We start from the raw sequence: 19964 nt of genomic DNA, 5'->3' as shown, positions 1-19964 counted from the left end.
GTCGAACAACTGCGACACGCCCGTCTTCTATAGCCCGACAAACATGCACGGGATGAACAGTGTATTACTCCCTGAAACTGCATGGATAATGGGAAAGTCAAGGTAGTGGTCACAGCCTCATACTATTGGGATTCAGTGGTCAAGAAAATTGTCGACATACAATTATCACGCAACCTGCTCAGCTAGACAAATCAAGTTCTGACAAGACCTTTTCCTTTCAAAAGATATTCCTGAGCCTCATCTTGATTTAGGTACATGAGTTTCTTTGTGCAAAGTGCTTTGCTTACTGGTAAACAGATTTATACGGACCATCAACGCGAAATATAGTCGTTCGAGGTAAGTGCTGTAGCCAGAGAGCCAGATAAATTCAGGAGCGGCCCACACAGAGACGAGGAGCCAGTGCCGAACTCAGCGTACACGCTCACAATATATGTACCTGTTGCCGTCTCGTCAACGTCCTAGACCGCGAGCTCGAACTACGTAGGCCGGCCGTGGTGGCCGAGTGGTTCTAGGCGCTCAGTCCGGAACCGCGCGACTGCTACGGTCGCAGGTTCGAATCCTGCCTCGGGCATGGATGTGTGTGATGTCCTTAGGTTAGCTAGGTTTAAGTAGTTCTAAGTTCTAGGGGACTGATGACCACAGATGTTAAGTCCCATAGTGCTCAGAGCCATTTTTTCGAACTACGTTTGCTGTGTGACTCCGGCTGAATTTTCAGTAACAATACGACAGATCTGGATTTCCTTCACGAACTTTGCAGTATTTCACAGTGTTTATCCAGTCAGAAGTTTGGTTTATGTGCCAAATCTGTACCGAACTTGTAACTAGCGTTTTTGTTAAAATAAAAAGAACGAAAGCTCCGTTCCAGTACTAAGTGCATGTGCCAATAGGGGCGAATAACGGTGAGTGTAAGGTGGACTGTCATATACGATAAGGGCCCACTAAAAACTAAAAAATGAAAGAAACAAAAAAAACACAAAAATATGACGAAGTAGGTGGCACACTGCTCAGGAAAGACATGGGTCCAGTTTAGAAACTCGCTGCGGAACGCTATTTTATTTTTTCGCAAACTAAGTCGTGGCAGCAAATACTCAGACAAGCAGAAAGAATTTATTCCTGTTGTTGTTGTTGTTGTTGTGGTCTTCAGTCCTGAGACTGGTTTGATGCAGCTCTCCATGCTACTCTATCCTGTGCAAGCTTCTTCATCTCCCAGTACCTATTGCAACCTACATCCTTCTGAATCTGCTTAGTGTATTCATCTCTTGGTCTCCCTCTACGATTTTTACCCTCCACGCTGCCCTCCAGTGCTAAATTTGAGATCCCTTGATGCCTCAAAACATGTCCTACCAACCGGTCCCTTCTTTAGTTAAGTTGTGCCACAAACTTCTCTTCTCCCCAATCCTATTCAATACCTCCTCATTAGTTACGTGATCTACCCACCTTATCTTCAGCATTCTTCTGTAGCACCACATTTCGAAAGCTTCTATTCTCTTCTTGTCCACGCTAGTTATCGTCCATGTTTCACTTCCATACATGGCTACACTCCATACAAATACTTTGACAAACGACTTCCTGACACTTAAATCTATACTCGATGTTAACAAATTTCTCTTCTTCAGAAACGATTTCCTTGCCATTGCCAGTCTACATTTTATATCCTCTCTACTTCGACCATCATCAGTTATTTTACGCCCCAAATAGCAAAACTCCTTTACTACTTTAAGTGTCTCATTTCCTAATCTAATTCCCTCAGCATCACCCGATTTAATTTGACTACATTCCATTATCCTTGTTTTGCTTTTGTTGATGTTCATCATATATCTTCCTTTCAAGACACTGTTCATTCCGTTCAACTGCTCTTCCAAGTCCTTTGCTGTCTCTGACAGAATTACAATGTCATCGGCGAACCTCAAAGTATTTATTTCTTCTCCATGAATTTTAATACCTACTCCGAATTTTTCTTTTGTTTCCTTTACTGCTTGCTCAATATACAGATTGAATAACATCGGGGATAGGCTACAACCCTGTCTCACTCCCTTCCCAACCACTGCTTCCCTTTCATACCCTTCGACTCTTATAACTGCCATCTGCTTTCTGTACAAATTGTAAATAGCCTTTCGCTCCCTGTATTTTACCCCTGACACCTTCAGAATTTGAAAGAGAGTATTCCAGTTAACATTGTCAAAAGCTTTCTCTAAGTCTACAAATGCTAGAAACGTAGGTTTGCCTTTTCTTAATCTTTCTTCTAAGATAAGTCGTAAGGTTAGTATTGCCTCACGTGTTCCAACATTTCTACGGAATCCAAACTGATCTTCCCCGAGGTCGGCTTATACCAGTTTTTCCATTCGTCTGTAAAGAATTCGCGTTAGTATTTTGCAGCTGTGACTTATTAAACTGATAGTTCGGTAATTTTCACATCTGTCAACACCTGCTTTCTTTGGGATTGGAGTTATTATATTCTTCTTGAATTCTGAGGGTATTTCGCCTCTCTTATACATCTTGCTCACCAGATGGTAGAGTTTTGTCATGACTGGCTCTCCCAAGGCCATCAGTAGTTCTAATGGAATTTTGTCTATTCCCGGGGCCTTGTTTCGACTCAGATCTTTCAGTGCTCTGTCAAACTCTTCACGCAGTATCTTATCTCCCATTTCGTCTTCATCTACATCCTCTTCCATTTCCATAATATTGTCCTCAAGTACATCGCCCTTGTATAAACCCTCTATTATTTATTTATTCCCAGCAGTCGCTTATTTGTTCCCATTGCTGTCCCTGGTAACGGATGGATATTAAAAATCTGTACCTCGACTCCCTGGCACTTCTAACAAACGGAATGTGGTGCTTTATTGCAGCTTGATACAAACAAATACAAAGGCTGGCAGTTTGGGATTTGGAGTCTGTATATTTTGAGAAGTGCTCAGACCGTTTCCGTGGCGAGAACCACCTGCCTTCCACTAGCGCGAAACAAACAACGGCGGGCAACACACAGGCGCGCAAGTTCAACAAATCGCCGGGACGTATTGTCACGCGACCTATCTGATTATCCGCTGGCGCTGGCCACTCCGCTCTCAGAAATTAGCTTAGGGATATAGCCATTTCCATGTATGACCGCGTTGGTGCTATTTCTGTCAATGGAGAACCACAAGTCAGTTATCCTCTGCTAAGTAGATGAGGCAGTAGTGTGTCACCGAAACTCAATGAAGGCTAAATTGCATCGGTAATAGATTAATTCCCTTCCGTCTACGTCAGTACGTCAAAAGGAGCACATACAGGCTGTTGTAATGATCCTTCTCCAGTGGTGACGCAGTGCGCTCACATGTCCAGGGAGTGTTTATTTTCCACTAAATACGTTAAAACTTGACAGAATGCAGAACCTGGTGACAAATATAACGACAGAAACGCACACGAACAGGATCTACGTAAATCAGTGCACGCTTCGTTCCGTGAGTAGACGGGAAACAGTGTCGATCATTTGTTGAGATCTTCCGGGAAAGGCTACTTCCCCGACACGAGTACTCCTCGCTCTTCAGTTTACAGGTAGTCTATACCACCTCATCCATCATCCTACAATTTCCTCTAAATTTGAAAGGATCCGCAGCCAGGAGGTTCATAGACGCCTGACGCCCGGGATACATCCGAAGGCATCGAGCTGGAGCATTGCTTTACACACAGATATCTTGGAGTTACGTCAGAAATATCACTGACTCACCAGCTGCGCTGCCTTGGTTTTGAAAGCTTCTTAATGCTGGGAGGACTTCAAATTCTGATAAGACCTTTTCCTTCCATAAGGTATTCCTGAGGACGTTAGTTTCGTCCGGATTTAGATACTTGAAGTTCTTTGTTCCAAATGACTTGTTTATGGGAAAACGGATTACTCTGGACCATCTACGCGAAATATTGTCATTCGAGGTAAGATCTGCAGCTAGAGACTCAGATAAACACAGACGCAGCCCACATAGAGACGGCGAGCCAGTGTCGAACTTAGTGCACACGCTTACAACATACGTACTAGCTGCCCGAAGCAACATCATACGGAGGCTTGAAAGTAGTACCCAACGCCAGGTAGACCGTACTTCTGCTATGGTACTCTGTTTCTCGGCTGGTGAATATTCCTGCCAGTGTGGTAAAAAACCGTCCATACGAAAGAAGTAGAAGTAGGCCTTAATGCCACTGCAAGGCTAATTACTGGATGCCTGAAACCAACTCCTGTTGATATATTGTACTGCTTGGCAGGCAGTGCTGCCACTGAGATATGCCAGTAGGTAACCGCAAATGTCGAAAGGAAGAAAGTCGACGTAAATGAGCTCCACCCACTGCATGGAAATACTCCATCAAGACGTGGGCTGAAATCTAGGACGTGCTTTTTATAGTCAACAAAAAATGGTTCAAATGGTTCTGAGCACTATGAGACTTAACATCTATCGTCATCAGTCCCCTAGAACTTAGAACTACTTAAACATAACTAACCTAAGGACAGCAAAATGGTTCAAATGGCTCTGAGCACTATGGGACTCAACTGCTGAGGTCATTAGTCCCCTAGAACTTAGAACTAGTTAAACCTAACTAACCTAAGGACATCACAAACATCCATGCGCGAGGCAGGATTCGAACCTGCGACCGTAGCGGTCTTGCGGTTCCAGACTGCAGCGCCTTTAACCGCACGGCCACTTCGGCCGGCTAAGGACAGCACACAACACCCAGTCATCACGAGGCAGAGAAAATCCCTGACCCCGCCGGGAATCGAACCCGGGAACCCGGGCGTGGGAAGCGAGAACGCTACCGCACGACCACGAGCTGCGGACAACAAATGGCTGTAAGCACTATGGGACTTAACATCCGAGGTCATCAGTCCCCTAGAACTTAGAACTACTTAAACCTAACTAACGTAAGGAGATCACACACATCCATGCCCGAGGCAGGATTCGAACCTGCGACCGTAGCAGTAGCGCGATTCCGGACGGAAGCGCCTAGAACCGTTCGGCCACAGCGGCCGGCGTACAGTCAACATCTGCACTGAATAAATCAGCACTGGCTGCCAGAGAACAAGCGTGGCCACCCACATTAAGTCACCTCTACTAATAACCATTTGTGTGTGTGTGTGTGTGACTGGCGGTCAACGGCTCGAAGAAAGGTATTCACCGTCAGTCACACTCGGCGATGGTACTAACAAATCTCTCATTTATCCTATCTTCTTTTTATATTCTTCTTAAAAAACAACAAAATTTTATTTATATTTCAACCTTAAATTATTGTTATTTTGAAAAGTATCATTCTTTGTAAATGTTGTAGATAAAACAAAAGGAAAGAAAACTGTAAAAAGATGAAAAACGAAAATTGTAAGATGTACGACCTGTTTTAAACATCAGGTAACAGGTCTATAATTTGGCAATAAATAAATAAATAAATAATAAATAAAAATAAATCACCTCGAAGAACGGATAAAGCCAGCAAAATGCATGTCGGCCGCAAACCACTTATACCGGACCACATGGAGTTCAAGGACTGGTTAGGAACTGGCGTTAGCAAATCTAAGGATAATCTAACGAAAAGCGGTTATTTATCAGGGCCAACACTGTGTGTATATAGAGAAGTGCAGCTAACGAAACGTCTGATGTGTCGGTAGGTGAGATGGCCAATAAAGAAAATCGGATATCTGCAAAACGATTACAGATTAAGAAGTTTATTTGCAAAATGTACACTTAATAACTGAAAGGTCCTTCTGTGGTGTTGGGTTATATGCAATAAGAGCAATGCTCTTGGTAAGGACGAGTAGGCCTGAATGCTAATACAGTCACGTAAGACACTGGCTGTTAATAATAATGATGCTTAGTAGTGTTGTGCTACGTCGATGTAATTTCCTCACTGCAGTCTTCCGTACTAAGTTTGATATTAATTTGAATTTTCACTGAATCTGTGGAGAAGCTCTGAGAGCGGCTGCTGAAAAAGAAACGCCGGCCAATGAGAGTCACAGGAATTCAGGTCATCAGTTCAGCGTCCTCTGGTGGCGCGTATGGGTGGCGCATCCAATCGGAGACAGCGAGCGATGGACGTTCCAAGCGCGCCACTGCCGTCTCACGCTTACCTGCGTCTATTGTGCGGCGTGCCTGGTACGGTCGACGAAGACGCCGTCGATACTGCAACATTTGTGTCGTTGTTTATATTGCCCTGTTTGTTGCAACGAGGAGAAGTTGTTCAAGGTATAAGAACATGCTGTAGCAATTGCTCGTTTCTGAGCAAAGGCTGTTTTATTTCGGTTTGGTATGTGCGTATGTGTACAAATTCATTTTAATTCCTTAACTGAAATTGTGAATTTATAGACGCCTGTGTGTATGCTTCTGACTCGAGTAAATAAACAAATCCGCCACCGTTTGCAATTCACGGGAAGGAAGGCTTTAACACCTCTCTATATGAGGCCAGTTTCGTCCGGTATTAACGTCGTGGTCCCCAAGCGAGAGGAAACAATAGGTTTCACTTCTGTTGTACGGATGTGATTGAATTTTGTGAGGAAATGCTCCCCGCGATGCACAACCCAATCTTCGAAGCACCTCCCACCGGAAATTGTTGACCATCTCTGTGGCACTCTCCCGCTGACGAAACGGCCCCTTGATGAAGTGCGCCCCTCTTCGTTGATTCGTATAGATCTCTTCCGGTAACTCAATTTCGTAAACATTCCAGATCGTTGAACAGTACTCAATAGTTGCTGCAACTACGGTTTTGTAAGTGACTTCCTTCACGCGTAAGTTACACTTCCTTCCGATTCTTCCAATAAACCTAACTGTAATATTTTCCAGATGAATGTTGTCGTTCCAGCGCGTAAATATTCTGCCAGGTAGCGAATCACGCATCGCGTCCATTGTTGTACGTGAATCGAGTGACCTTAGCAGTTAAGTCCCTTAAGATTTCACACACATTTGAATATTTTCTTGAACTTTTACATTGAACACAGCTATGTCAGTATCGCAGTACCACCGACGAAATAGGAGTCAGCGCGGGATATATATCACGTCCTACAGCAGAGGCGCCCACCAAACAGCGAGGAGACCAAAATCCCTCAGGTTAATTGGAAGGTGGTGTGGCGGACGATACACGCGGTTACACTGGATACAGACGTCCGATCCACATGGTACATCACAGTCGACGGTAAACAGATCACCCGATCACGCCTCCACAAGATAAATGTGGCGGAGTCGCCTCTATGTGTAGACTGCGGAATGCCAGACACGGACGAACACCATCTCACATGTGGCGCGGCAGAAGACGTATGGCGCTTGGTGCAACAACTTTTGTCGATTTTCTACGAGTGACTCCGGAACACTTCGGTTTATACTATTTCCGGATAAACAGTATTTCCCGCGCACTAAAACCAACGCAGTCACGTGGATCCGTGGGCATGCGCTACACTACTTATTTCACGATGGACCTAAAGATGTATTCGACTTTTGGAATTATCTACAAGAACGACATTTTAAGATCGTACGGAACCTAAAATACGGACAGTATTTTTCTAATTACTTAGGGAGTGCCCTACGCGACCCTCCACGCAGCTGGATCGTCAGCAGGTAGGAGAAGACACCCACTGACCGAGCTGACAAGACTAAGTCCGATTCTCGGTGGAATAACATAAGACATATGTGAAGACGTACGTGGATGATGAAGGGTAATGAGAGTAGCGACACACCCTTCTGCATCATGTAAGCAGCACTTTTTTTTCGGTTTCCCCATATATATTACCTCGGTGTAGGAACGTACAGAGATATTGTTTTGTTTATTCAGAGCACATTTATTTTTGTTGAGGTATAAAGTAAATCCAAATTACGAATATATTAACATTAGTAAATAAAAATATATAAATAAATAAATAAAAATTCCCACAAAAAGAAAAATAAGAAAAAGAAAAATAAAGAAAGATGGCTTAGCGGTCAGAGCATCTGTTTAGTAAGCAGGAGACTCGGGTTCGAATTCCGGTCCGCCATAAATTCTCAACTTTGCCCATTGATTTTAGTCAATGCCCACCCGCAGCCAGTGTCTGCAATTCCTTTGTATCTTAAAAAAGATAAGATCGTAATCGCGTTACCTGTACGCTAGGTGTGTCGCATACATACCGGACGATACCTAATTTCGATCGCTTTGTTTGTATATGCACTCAGTGCCTTACTAGATTCCCCTAGAAACCGGATGCGGTGCACTGCCTAGAAACTGAGTGGGGATACATGCAGAGTCGAGTAACCTACGGAATATTTTCGTGCTACGTAGTTATCCTTCTGTCTGTTACTTAAAAGAAAACGATATTTATAATATTTATAGTAAAATTGAAATTGTCAATATAAAATAAAAACTTAAAATAAAAACGTACCAAATATCGCCGCAGTATTTCGTCGAACTTGCATGAAATATCTTTTTCTTATTCATAAACAACTCTCGACCTATCAGTAATAACAAGAAATTCTTGCTTCGATCATGATGAAGACCGTTTCATTCGGCATAAAATAACAACAATAATTTTATAGATTTTTCTATGTTTGTGTGTGTAAACTGTACTTGCATCAAAAGAAACTGCCTTGGTTACATACAAGTGCAGAAGTTACGTGATCGACTAATTTCTATCACTAACAAAATGTAGTTTTCATTTTGTAAGGATATAGAAAACACAACAGACTAACACTGAACGACGCGCGGCTCTAATTATGTGTAAAACAAACAAACGAAAAACAAAGAGAAGTCGTTGGCTAACAGTTTCTTTCACAAACGTTCATTTATGTTTCTTTACCTACCAGTGTTAACAACACTACCTGTAATACTACCATCTATTACGTCATTTGTGTGCTGTACCAAGACCACTTAACTGTAGTTCTGGTAGAGAGCAACTCTAGTTATGTAGATTAAAATATCTAGGTGTGATGTGCACCTGAGTTTCATAGTAGGGAAGGCGAATGGTCAGCTACGTTTTGTAACGTCCCTATGCATGAGATTGGGTACAGAAAGGTTGTTTGTCACATTCTAAAGTACTTCTCTAGTGCCTGGGATCGCCATCAAGTCGAATTATCGAATTAAAGAAATGCGGGGAATCAATTGAGACGCGTGCCGCTACTTTTGTTACCGACCGGTTCAGTTACGGAAACGCTGCGTGTGCTTAGATGACAATCCTCGGAGGCGGGAAGACGACCTTCTAGCAAAAATGAAGAACAGTTCTATCGTGTAAGAACCACAGGGACAATACGACGAGATTAGGGCTCATACAGAGGCATTCGGACTTCTTTTTCTCCTCTTCCGATTTGCGAGTATAGCAAGAAAGTGGCTAAGTGATGCTGGTACAAGGTACCCTCCCGCAGTCTACTGTGGCTTGAGGAATACGCAGACAGAAGGCGTACCCATTTTCCGCGCCGTAGGGCACGTCGCGGTCTGAGCTCGTGTGGTTGGCAGCTCTGGGACAGCGGGGGCGGCGGGGGAGTCGCGTGCCGACTGCGGTGTCAGGCGGCGCTCTAATCACGAGCTTTTATGGCTCCTCTCCACGCTAGCCCACGACGCGGTCAGCTGCACCTGTCCGCTGTGCTCGAAATTGAATCCAATTCCTACACGTCTGCTGCGGCTGGGTCACTCAGCTGGAAGGAAAAACGGCCTCGGCGTGTGCAAAATCTGACAAAGACTCGTTCTACGAGTCCTGGCTTCCACCCTTGAACAACTTTTCATCTACTTCCTACATCTATACTCAACAAGTTACCGCGCGGTGTGTGGCGAAGGGTGCATGTACACTAATCTGCTCACTCTCTCCTCCCCGTTCACGAATGGTACGCTGGAAGACAGACTGCCGATAACACCTGCGTATGGGCTAGAACACGTTCTTCAGCGCTGAGGTCATTTCGTGAGATGGAATCTAGTTTGTTCCTTGACTTATTTGCAGAGTGAGCTCTCGGGTGGTTTGGCAAAGGTGTCCGTGGCGCACTTGTACTGTCTCCAACTGTATACCCTCACGTTGGCCAAACAAACCCGTCATAAAAATTGCAGCTCATCTCTGAATCTTTTCTATCCCTTCGTTTAATCCACCTCGGTAAAGACCCATAGTGACTGGCCATACTCGGCAATTATTCGAAAGAGGGTCTCGTAAGCGACACTTTCGTCCATTTCTTTAGGATTATTGTCGTCCCTAGGGCTACACTTATGTGCTCGCTCCACCTGAAATCTCCCCAGATGTCCGAGAGGTTGTGACGGATTCCAGTCACCGATCACGGAACGCGTAGTTAAAATGTCTATTTTTGAACATTATATTGCATTTAATGCAAACAGAGAATCATCATTATCTAAAGGGTAACACGAACATACGCGCCAATTACAGGGCTATTTTATACATAGCTCCTATTTTTTCAGCATCAGTAGTATATATTCAAGGATAACATTCAGTCTCCAGTTGCACAGATTTTTTTTTCTCCGTACCGGTTTCAACAAATTAATTTGTTATCTTCAGATGCCCACAGGATTAGGGATATTATAAATCTTTAGACCTTCGTCGTGCATTCCTAACTAAATTCAAAATCCCCCCCCCCCGTAGGAGGTTCGATTCCTCCCTCGGGCATGGGTGTGTATGTTGTCCATAGTGTAAGTCAGTTTAAGTTAGATTAAATAGTGTGTAGGCTTAGCGACCGATGACCTAAGTAGTTTGGTCCCATAAAACCCTAACACAAATTTCCAAATTCAAAAGAGTTGTTGAGTGATCAGCTTACACTAAAAAATAGACGCTATTTTGATTGTTTAGTATCCTTTACAAAATCTAAAAATTAGGCAATTTCTTTTAAATATTTGAACTATTTGCCGTGTTTTTAAATACATTGTACATGGTGATTCTCATTAACGTTTAAAGGCTTCCGAAGGTCCGTAGATGACGCTGTGACAAGTAGTTTAATAAAATACACATGTGGTCGTAAATGTAGGAAAATACCTCAATAGTGAATAACAAATTTTGAACATGTGGTATAACCAGATGACGTACCTCGTCCCACGTGCAGCGTTTAAATTAGTCTGTTTGTTGCAACTGATCGTCCAAACCCAAGTCAAGTATTCACGTGGGTGTGATCCCGCGTCTACGTGCGCAATGGTAGCGCGTGGAGCTCAGGGTTCGAGTCATGCGTGTAGCAAGCTGTTTTTATTTCATAGCGTGATACGATTATGTGATTACATTTATGTATTAATTTATTTACCGGTCTCGCTGTCTCCACTGGTTTATTGCCAAGTACAGTACAACAAAAACCTACCGTACTGCGTCACTAATAAATGAGTTTACTCTTCCAAATTGCTTCATTACCAGTAAATGACTTACTTTTTCTTTACTACACAATGTCCGTAAACAAAAACGTAGGGGGGAAAAAGAAAGAAACAGAAGAGAAAAGTGGCTTCTGCTTGGTTAGAGCGAGGACAATAATTTTGTGGCTTCTACGTTTACAACAGATCATATTTACGAAATATGTCCGAAAAATGCGCCGTTTGCTTGGATGCAAGTATCGCATCGCTCAGTCATCCCTTCACGCACTTGCTCGAAAATACTCTTCGTATTTCGGGTGGGACGTCACACGTTCAAAACTTTTCCTTCGCTTTTGGGGCATTTCCCGATACTTGCGGTCCCCTGTATCTTATGTTAAATTACTTGTCTCAGCGTCATCCACGTCGCTGCAGGGTTTTTTAAACCTTAGAATGAGTCACCCTGTATATAACTTCCTTTTACATCTAAGTTTGACTTTTTCTATGTTTTTATATAATATGTTCCTCACTGCTGACACAACAGCTTGACGTGCACGCAGATCTGAATCATTTACTGCGGATTATCAATCGGTCAATCTGTGATTACAATCATCACATACAGTATGTACAGTGTTCGATATGTCATTATGCTTTTATGAATAAGATACTGGTATCTCATAAACTAATACTCGGTAAGTTTCTGTAATACACTTCTTATACTTTACCCAAATACATGAGCAAGTTCTAATGAGTTACAGTGTCCCTAATTTTGTAGGCTTCTGAAGATAACAAATTAATCTGTTGATACCGGAAAAAGCGAAATAAAAATACCTGTGCAACTGACGACTGAAGTGTATTCTGAAATTACAGAGTTGTAGTTAAAATATGCGCTAGAAACAGCAACAATTACCAGACCGAATACAACTCGTACCTAGCTAACAGGTATGTAATTCCTTTGTTATTACCTACAGAAAACAAAATTAAATTAAAGAGTGACGATGTGTAACAACAGCTAGAATTAGAAGTAATTCTGCTGCAAACCCTTAACGAAAGCAATGGTGAGGCACGGATTTATAAAGTGGATACCTTTTCTTAGGAACTCCTGGGTTTACTTTGACCGAAATGGCCGAGCGAAGAGTCAAGACGAAGACCTTCTGAGAGCTGGGAAAAGCAAAGCCTCGCGGACCACAAAATTCGACGTGCCAATTCGCATCAGATAAATGAACAAAAACTGTGGAAGAATAAGAAAAGATGGGGGATATTTATCTCCAATTGCATCTGGCTCACAGGAAAAATTATGATAATGGTGATGATGGTTGGTTGGTTTATGGAAGCTGAAGGGACCAGACTGCATAGGCCATCGGTCCCTAATGGTGATGATGATATTACATGTATTTATGTTTAAAGTGATCTCATAACCTCGTCATCTGCTTTCCTGTTCCATTCACGAATCATATGCGAGAACGACAGTGGGTAAGGCTCGATATGACTTCGAATTTCTCTGACTATCCTGTCTTGTTAATGTATGTTCGAGACAATAATATGTTGCCTGGTACTTCTTGGAACGTAACAATAAACCTATCCGTGATACACAACGGATCTGCAGTTGTTTCTGTAACAGCAATTTGTAGTGCATTATAGTGAAGTCTTTGCTCTTCCTTAAAGAACCCGTGACAAAACGTGCTGCTCTTATTTGAATCACCTCTGCCTTCTCTGTTAACCCTAAAACCACCAAAGGGCCTTTCGAACTATTTATATGCGATGCGTTACAGTAATCGAACTATAACGGGCCTTCCCAAGTATTTTCATGCGATGCGTTAAATTAATGTATGCAATGCCAGTCGGTGAGATTAGCGGTCATCTTCTGGAGAGGTTCTTTCAGCTCGGTACAGTTGTTTGTATTTGCTGCTTCTCCACACACAACAGCAACATCCGCGAACTACATATTGAAGGTACTGACGCTATTTTCCAGATCATTTACCTATATCATGAACCTTAACTGCCTTGTAACAGTCTCTTGGGGTACTTTGTAACCTACGTTTGCATCTGACGAATCCAGCAACTTAAGAACGCAGTGTTGAGTTCTGTCTGTTAGGATGTCCCGATTCAAACAGCAAAGGTATGTGCCACATTTTGTTCACTAGATAACAGTGTAGAGCTTTATCTGATGTTTTCTGGGAGTCAAGTAACGCTACTCGAAGGCCGTTGTCTGCTACCACCTTTGTGTCGTGGACGAACGAAGCGAGCTGACTTTCGCAAAACTTCTGTCTGTGGAATGCAGTTGGTTTCTACAGAGAGAGTTTAGGTATACAAAATGTCATGTGCATTGCGACGGTAGTCAAGTGATTCGCCTCGATTCAAGTTCAATATGCAAACTGCCAGTGGAAAAAACGAAAGTAAGTTTAAGTTTAGATGACTCTGGAAAACCAGGAAAAAGTACTTTTCATTGGGCGGACGGAAATCTGAACAAGTCTGCTTCCGAAAATGTGTCTAGTGTCGTAATCAATAAACTAAATCGATCGGTATCTGGGAGTAAAGGTATTAAAATTCCTGTGTTGCCAGACTGGTTTACGATTTCCATTTCCTTCCTAGTTGTCATGAGATAGATGCCGGGATGGTTCCTAAGGTTGGACCATATCGCGCCCTTCTTCATCCTTCTACAAATACACATGTTGCCCTTCAAGCAGATAACCCTCTTCCTCGTAGTTGAGATATCTGATGATGACGATGGCGGAGCAAATTCGATTTTTGTAGCATCTGAGATTGGGAAACCAGGTTCTGACACAACTAAGCCTAAAACTGTAAGCAAGAATAAGAAATTACAAATATACCGTTGATTTCCTAACGATGATAAGAAACCCAATAGACATATTTCTGTAACAAGTTTATGTATCGACACAACTTACATAAGGTACTACGTTTACGATTTGAACAGCTGGCGTTCCCAACTTCTATTCAAGTATAATATCGTCGCGCAAAGTTAGGTTTTGCAACAAAGGCCTTATTTAAGGTACACCCGACTAATGAAATTCGGTGGCTTTGTATTTGCCTAGTGGTCAACCACTTGTTTAGTGAGAGCATTGTCTTGGAGTGCGCAGCGAAATATCCTGAGCAAGCAAAATTTAGTTTTACTAAGAAGAAAACATAAAATTAATGCCTTTCCTCGCTCGAAAATCTAACTGCAGTGACGCGTTTGCTGAAAGACGACTGTAGTATTGTTTTCACCAACCTTCTTGGTCGGTGGGGTATTCTAACGGTAGTTTAACGAAATAATACCAACTGGCCAACGTGACGCCACGGCCATTGTGCCCCGGTCACCCCTTTGTATCACTTTAACCGACAACCAAATGAAATGATATCAAAACAAACGAAATCTTACTGCTAACTGTTCACTGAGTTTCTTCTTCGCAAATCCTACAGTCCCGATTTTCAGATGTACAGCAGAGCTGTCCTTATTTCTTCTTTCATTTCTCCTTATTTTTTTTTGCGTTTTTACAGATTTATTTACTAAGTATTAGTTTCAGAAAAATATATTCTACTCGGAAATGATTTGGCAGAATAGTATAACAGATGGCTCAATTTCTTGTAAATTATTATTTTTTGGAAATATGCTTCCTTAACTGGAAACCGTGGTGTACTGTCATAATACACCGTGGCGTCATGATTTCTTATTTTTCTCGGCGTGATTGAGTTATATGGTGATACGAACAGCTCTTCCACGTTTTCCAGCTCGACCCCTGAGGTGACTGGCGTGATTTTAATATATTGAGAGCTGGATCCCAAGGCTTGCTTTAACTGGAACCTGTGCCCGGTTTCTGTTTCCAGTAATCTCAGTTCGAGAAGCTATCTAATTTTTCTGCTTCAGAAACTCGAGGATTGCAACACGATGCTGGTTTTGTCGTATCTCATCTCACGAAAATATTCATATTACCGGCAGTGCCCTGGGACAGCAGGTTTGATTGGCTATTTCAGTCGGCTGCCCGAAAGATGTAGCTTCAAAGAACTTGAAGCAATAAGCTATTCCAATGGGTAACCGAAACAAAATTTTCGTTAATGCTCCTTTTTTGCTACAACCTTATTACTTGAGAAAAATTGGAAACTAAGTAAAAGCAACCCAAAGCGCCTGCCCAGTACGGAGTCCGCAGCAGATAATTACTTGTCGCTTGGTTCCGTATTGGTCTGAAGTGCATCCCTGGCGCCGAAGAAAAATTAGCGGTCTGGGAGGCGTACGGATCCCGAGGCAACGAAAATACGTGCGGCAGCCAGCTATCGAAGAGTGGAGCACACTTCGGCATCCCGAAATTAGAAGGAGTACTGGTCGCCTCCTCAACGCAATTTCAACAGCAAACTGTAATCAAATACGAGGTTGAAAGAGTAATGTAATATTTCATGCTGCCCATCGCAGTTAGCTAGAAGGTAGGGAGGAAAGTAGTTCAGAATTTAACGTTCCCTCTACAAAGAGGTCATCAGAGACGTAGCGCTAGAAGAAGGAATCGCGTGTAAACATGCTATAGAATTATGAAAGAGAACTCCACAGAAGGACTCCAGTAATGCAGAATTTTGTTACTGCTGACAAAGCGAGAAGTTTTTTCCAACGGCGTGGTGTCTTTTGACGAGTGCTGAGAATACGATACCGCGCGAGGTGAAGTAGGGGCAGGAGGGGACAACGGCGGTTCAAATGCAGATTTAGATTTTCCGTGCTTTCCCTAAATTGCTTCCGGCAAATGTCGCGGTGGTTTATTTAAAAAAAAAACACAGCCGATGTCCTTCAGTATGCTTTCCCACTCCGAGTTTGTACTGCATCCTTAACGACCTCGTCGTTGACGGGAAGTTGAAAATCAGTTACCTATTCTTCATTGTCGAGAATAAGGCACGATAAAAAAAATTTCACATGGTTCTGAGCCTGTTAAAAGCCTTTCGATTTTACTAACTTTCGGCTATTCGTGTGCCGTTTACGGTACCTATTTTGCCTAAGAAATTTTTAATTCTCCTTACGAAGCTGAGTGGGACCCGTTACGAACCTTTCCACTACAGAAACGTAACAGTTCATCACAGGGATTCCAACCATTACCCCAGTAACCTGCAACGGTAACCATTAACCCATCAAGAGCGAAGGCACCAACGAACCGCCATCACCGAGAGCAGCGCAGCCCTGTACGATTAACACATACACACATAACTTCCCGTGACCACTGACAGGGTGCTAAGCTCCTCGTACTACCAATTCAGACTTTAAATCATTTTCCTAACTTACTCAACTGAAACATTTATTGAAAGATTCCGTATTGCCTTCAACTGCCATTCTCTTTAATTTGTGTACTATTGTACAAATTCGACCTCAGGCCATTTTCAAGTATCTGAAACGGAAGCATTATAGGTTGGATGCTTTAGAATCACTTTTGAATTTAACATAGGAACAAATCATATCCCAAGTTACACTGGGAGGATTATAACTTACATTATGGCCGATTCTTTAAATGTATATTATGATATGTACGTCCTTGCTCCTATGATTGCATGTGACTGTCACAAAATAAACTATAATTAGTTTTTCCTTATTTTAGGAGCACGGTACTTCTGGCCAGTTATTGCAAATCTCTTGCATAAAAGTCCAAGTTTTTAACGTACTTACACTAGGAACATTATAATTATTCTACAGAAGTTTGTTAATTAAACTCAGTTACACTATGTGATCAAAAGTATCCGGACACCAGGCTGAAAATGACTTACAAGTTCGTGGCGCCCTCCATCGGTAATGCTGGAATTCAATTTGGTGTTGGCCCACCCTTAGCCTTGATGACAGCTTCCACTCTCGCAGGCATACGTTCAGTCAAGTGCTGGAAGGTTACTTGGAGAATGGCAGCCCATTCTTCACGAAGTGCTGCACTTAGAAGAGGTATCGATGTCGGTCGGTGAGGCCTGGCGCGAACATCCAAAAGGTGTTCTGTAGGATTCAGGTCAGGACTCTGTGCAGGCCAGTCCATTACAAGGATGATACTGTCGTGTAACCACTCCACCACAGGCCGTGCATTATGAGCAGATGCTCGATCGTGTTGAAAGATGCAATCACCATCCCCGAAATGCTCTTCAGCAGTGGGAAGCAAGAAGGTACTTAAAACATCAATGCAGGCCTGTGCTGTGATAGTGTCACGCAAAACAACAAGGGGTGCAAGCCCCCTCCATGAAAAACACGACATCATAACACCACCGCCTCCGATTTTTACTCTTGGCACTACACACGCTGGCAGATGACGTTCACCGAGCATTCGCCACACCCACACCCTGTCATCGGATCGCCACATTGTGTACCGTGATTCGTCACTCCACACAACGTTTATCCACTGTTCAGTCGTCCAATGTTTACGCTTCTTGCCGACCGGAGTGGCCGAGCGGTTCTAGGCGCTACAGTCTGGAGCCGCGCGATCGCTACGGTCGCAGGTTCGAATCCTGCCTCGGGCATGGATGTGTATGATGTCCTTAGGTTAGTTAGGTTTAAGTAGTTCTACGTTCTGGGGGGCTGATGACCACAGCAGTTAAGTCCCATAGCGCTCAGAGCCATTTGAACCATTTTTTACGCTTCTTACACCATGCTAGGCGTCGTATGGCATTTACCGGCGTGATGTGTGGCTTATGAAATCCAAGTTTTCTCACCTCCCGCCTAACTGTCATGGCACTTGCAGTGGATCCAGATGCAGTATGGAATTCCAGTGTGATGGTCTGGATTGATGTCTGCCTGTTACACATTACGACCCTCTTCAACTGTTGGCGGTCTCTGTCAGTCAACAGACGAGGTCGGCCTGTACGCTTTTGTGCTGTACGTGTCCCTACACGTTTCTACTTCACTATCACATCGGAAACAGTGGACCTAGGGATGTTTAGGAGTGTGGAAATCTCGCGTACAGACGTAAGACACAAGTGATACCCAATCACCTGACCACATTCGAAGTCTGTGAGTTCCGCGGAGCTCCCCATTCTGCTCTGTCACGATGTCTGATGGCTACTGAGGTCGCTGATATAGAGTACCTGGCAGTAGGTAGCAGCACACGGCACCTAATATGAAAAACGTACGTTTTTGGGGGTTTCCGGATGCTTTTGATCACATAGTGTATATTTAATTATCGTTCATCAGTGGAGTAAATATGACTGTATGTAGTTTCTTTAAAACAACTTGTAAATATCTGTTCCATTACTCTGGGAGCACATCATTTTTGAATTGTTGTTACAAAGATCTTTATAGATAAAATCGATCACAGTACTCAGATGAACCAGTACTGAAAACCATGAACATCGAGTAAAACCTTTCACGACCTCCTTTACGGTTGCGTGCTTTTCCGCATTACACTCATATTTATTAATGAGCATAGTGATAATTACCATATACATTCTATGGTGCTGTAATGCTTCGTCGTAGAGTTTGTACAAAAATGTCAGAGAATTTTCCATTTCGTGGGTCTTTTTGTTCATTTAAAACTCTGTCTGATTGGTCTTTTAGATGATTATAAATTTCAATTTCTTCCATCATATCCATGATATTACCTTTCTGTAACTTACGTATTTTTTTGCAACGATTCATCAATAAAAGGTATTTCCGGCCGCGTGCAGCAAAGTGGGCGGTAGTCGCTTATTGTCGTGTGCTCTTTAAAACGTGTTCTGTCTTTCCTTCCTATTTGTCCAGTATAAAATTTTGGGCATTGTTCACAGTTAATTTTGCAGATTCATGATTGAGGAAAAGACTCTTATCTTTGTGGTATATGTCTCAATAATCTTAGATTTTTTGTGCTCCCATAGCTAGCGTATAATTTTATATTCTTGAAACATCGAGTAACTTTGTAGGAAACAATATCTATATTTCTCCATACTAAAATATACGTTTGTTTGTCTGATTAAACTTATTTCATCTATAGGACTGGCGTGTGTCTGATTTTTTTTTAATAATTCGTCGACTAAAATTTTAAGATAAACGTTATTTATACCAATATTTCGGAGGAGATCTATTTCTTTTTTCAATTTTTTTTCTTTATCCGGTGGTAAGTTGATCAGTCTGCATATCATAGAATGAAAACATGCAACCTAGTGTGCTCTTGGGTGGTGTGATTGGCTGTGTACAATTACGTCTGTTGTCGCTGGTTTACGAAAAATATCGAATGTGAGTTCAGATTTCTTGTTTGAAATTTTTAAACCCATGAAGTTGATGCCCTTATTTTTTTCTCTTTCCACAGTGAAATTAATTCTTTTTGTAAACTGTTGACTTGTGAATGCACGACGTTACTCTCTTCCACTGTGCCATCGAATAGAATTAAAATGTCCTAGACAATCTCGGTAAAGAAGCTTCTAGAGAAAGAGCGACTGCTGCATTATAGGTCTAAAACAAAGCGTAGGGCTAGACATATAGAGATGCTGAATCGAACGCCTTTGGTTGTCTAAACTCCAATGCTTGAAGCCTTCGACGACTACTGTAGCAAAATCTTATAGAAAAATTCATCATAATACCCAAAGAAAGACTGGTCATATCTCAAGGCCGCCAGTGACACCAAAGTCAAGTCCAGACACTCACGGATGACACATTATCTGAAATCAAGGGTAGCAAAGCAAAAATGTATAGGTTGAAAGGAGCAATGTCCCAGTTTAACTCTTGCACGCCTGAATAGACAAGTGATAACAGATATTAGTACCAGTGAAGTTGGTAAACATCTGAACGAAGCTGCAGAGCCCAGTGACTCCCTATCAGATTGTATACAGAATTT

This window comes from Schistocerca nitens, chromosome 4, assembly GCF_023898315.1.
Source record: "Schistocerca nitens isolate TAMUIC-IGC-003100 chromosome 4, iqSchNite1.1, whole genome shotgun sequence".
NCBI classification, from domain to species: domain Eukaryota; kingdom Metazoa; phylum Arthropoda; class Insecta; order Orthoptera; family Acrididae; genus Schistocerca; species Schistocerca nitens.
The sequence above is the reverse complement of the archived record's forward strand: the minus strand, read 5'-3'. Positions refer to the sequence as shown.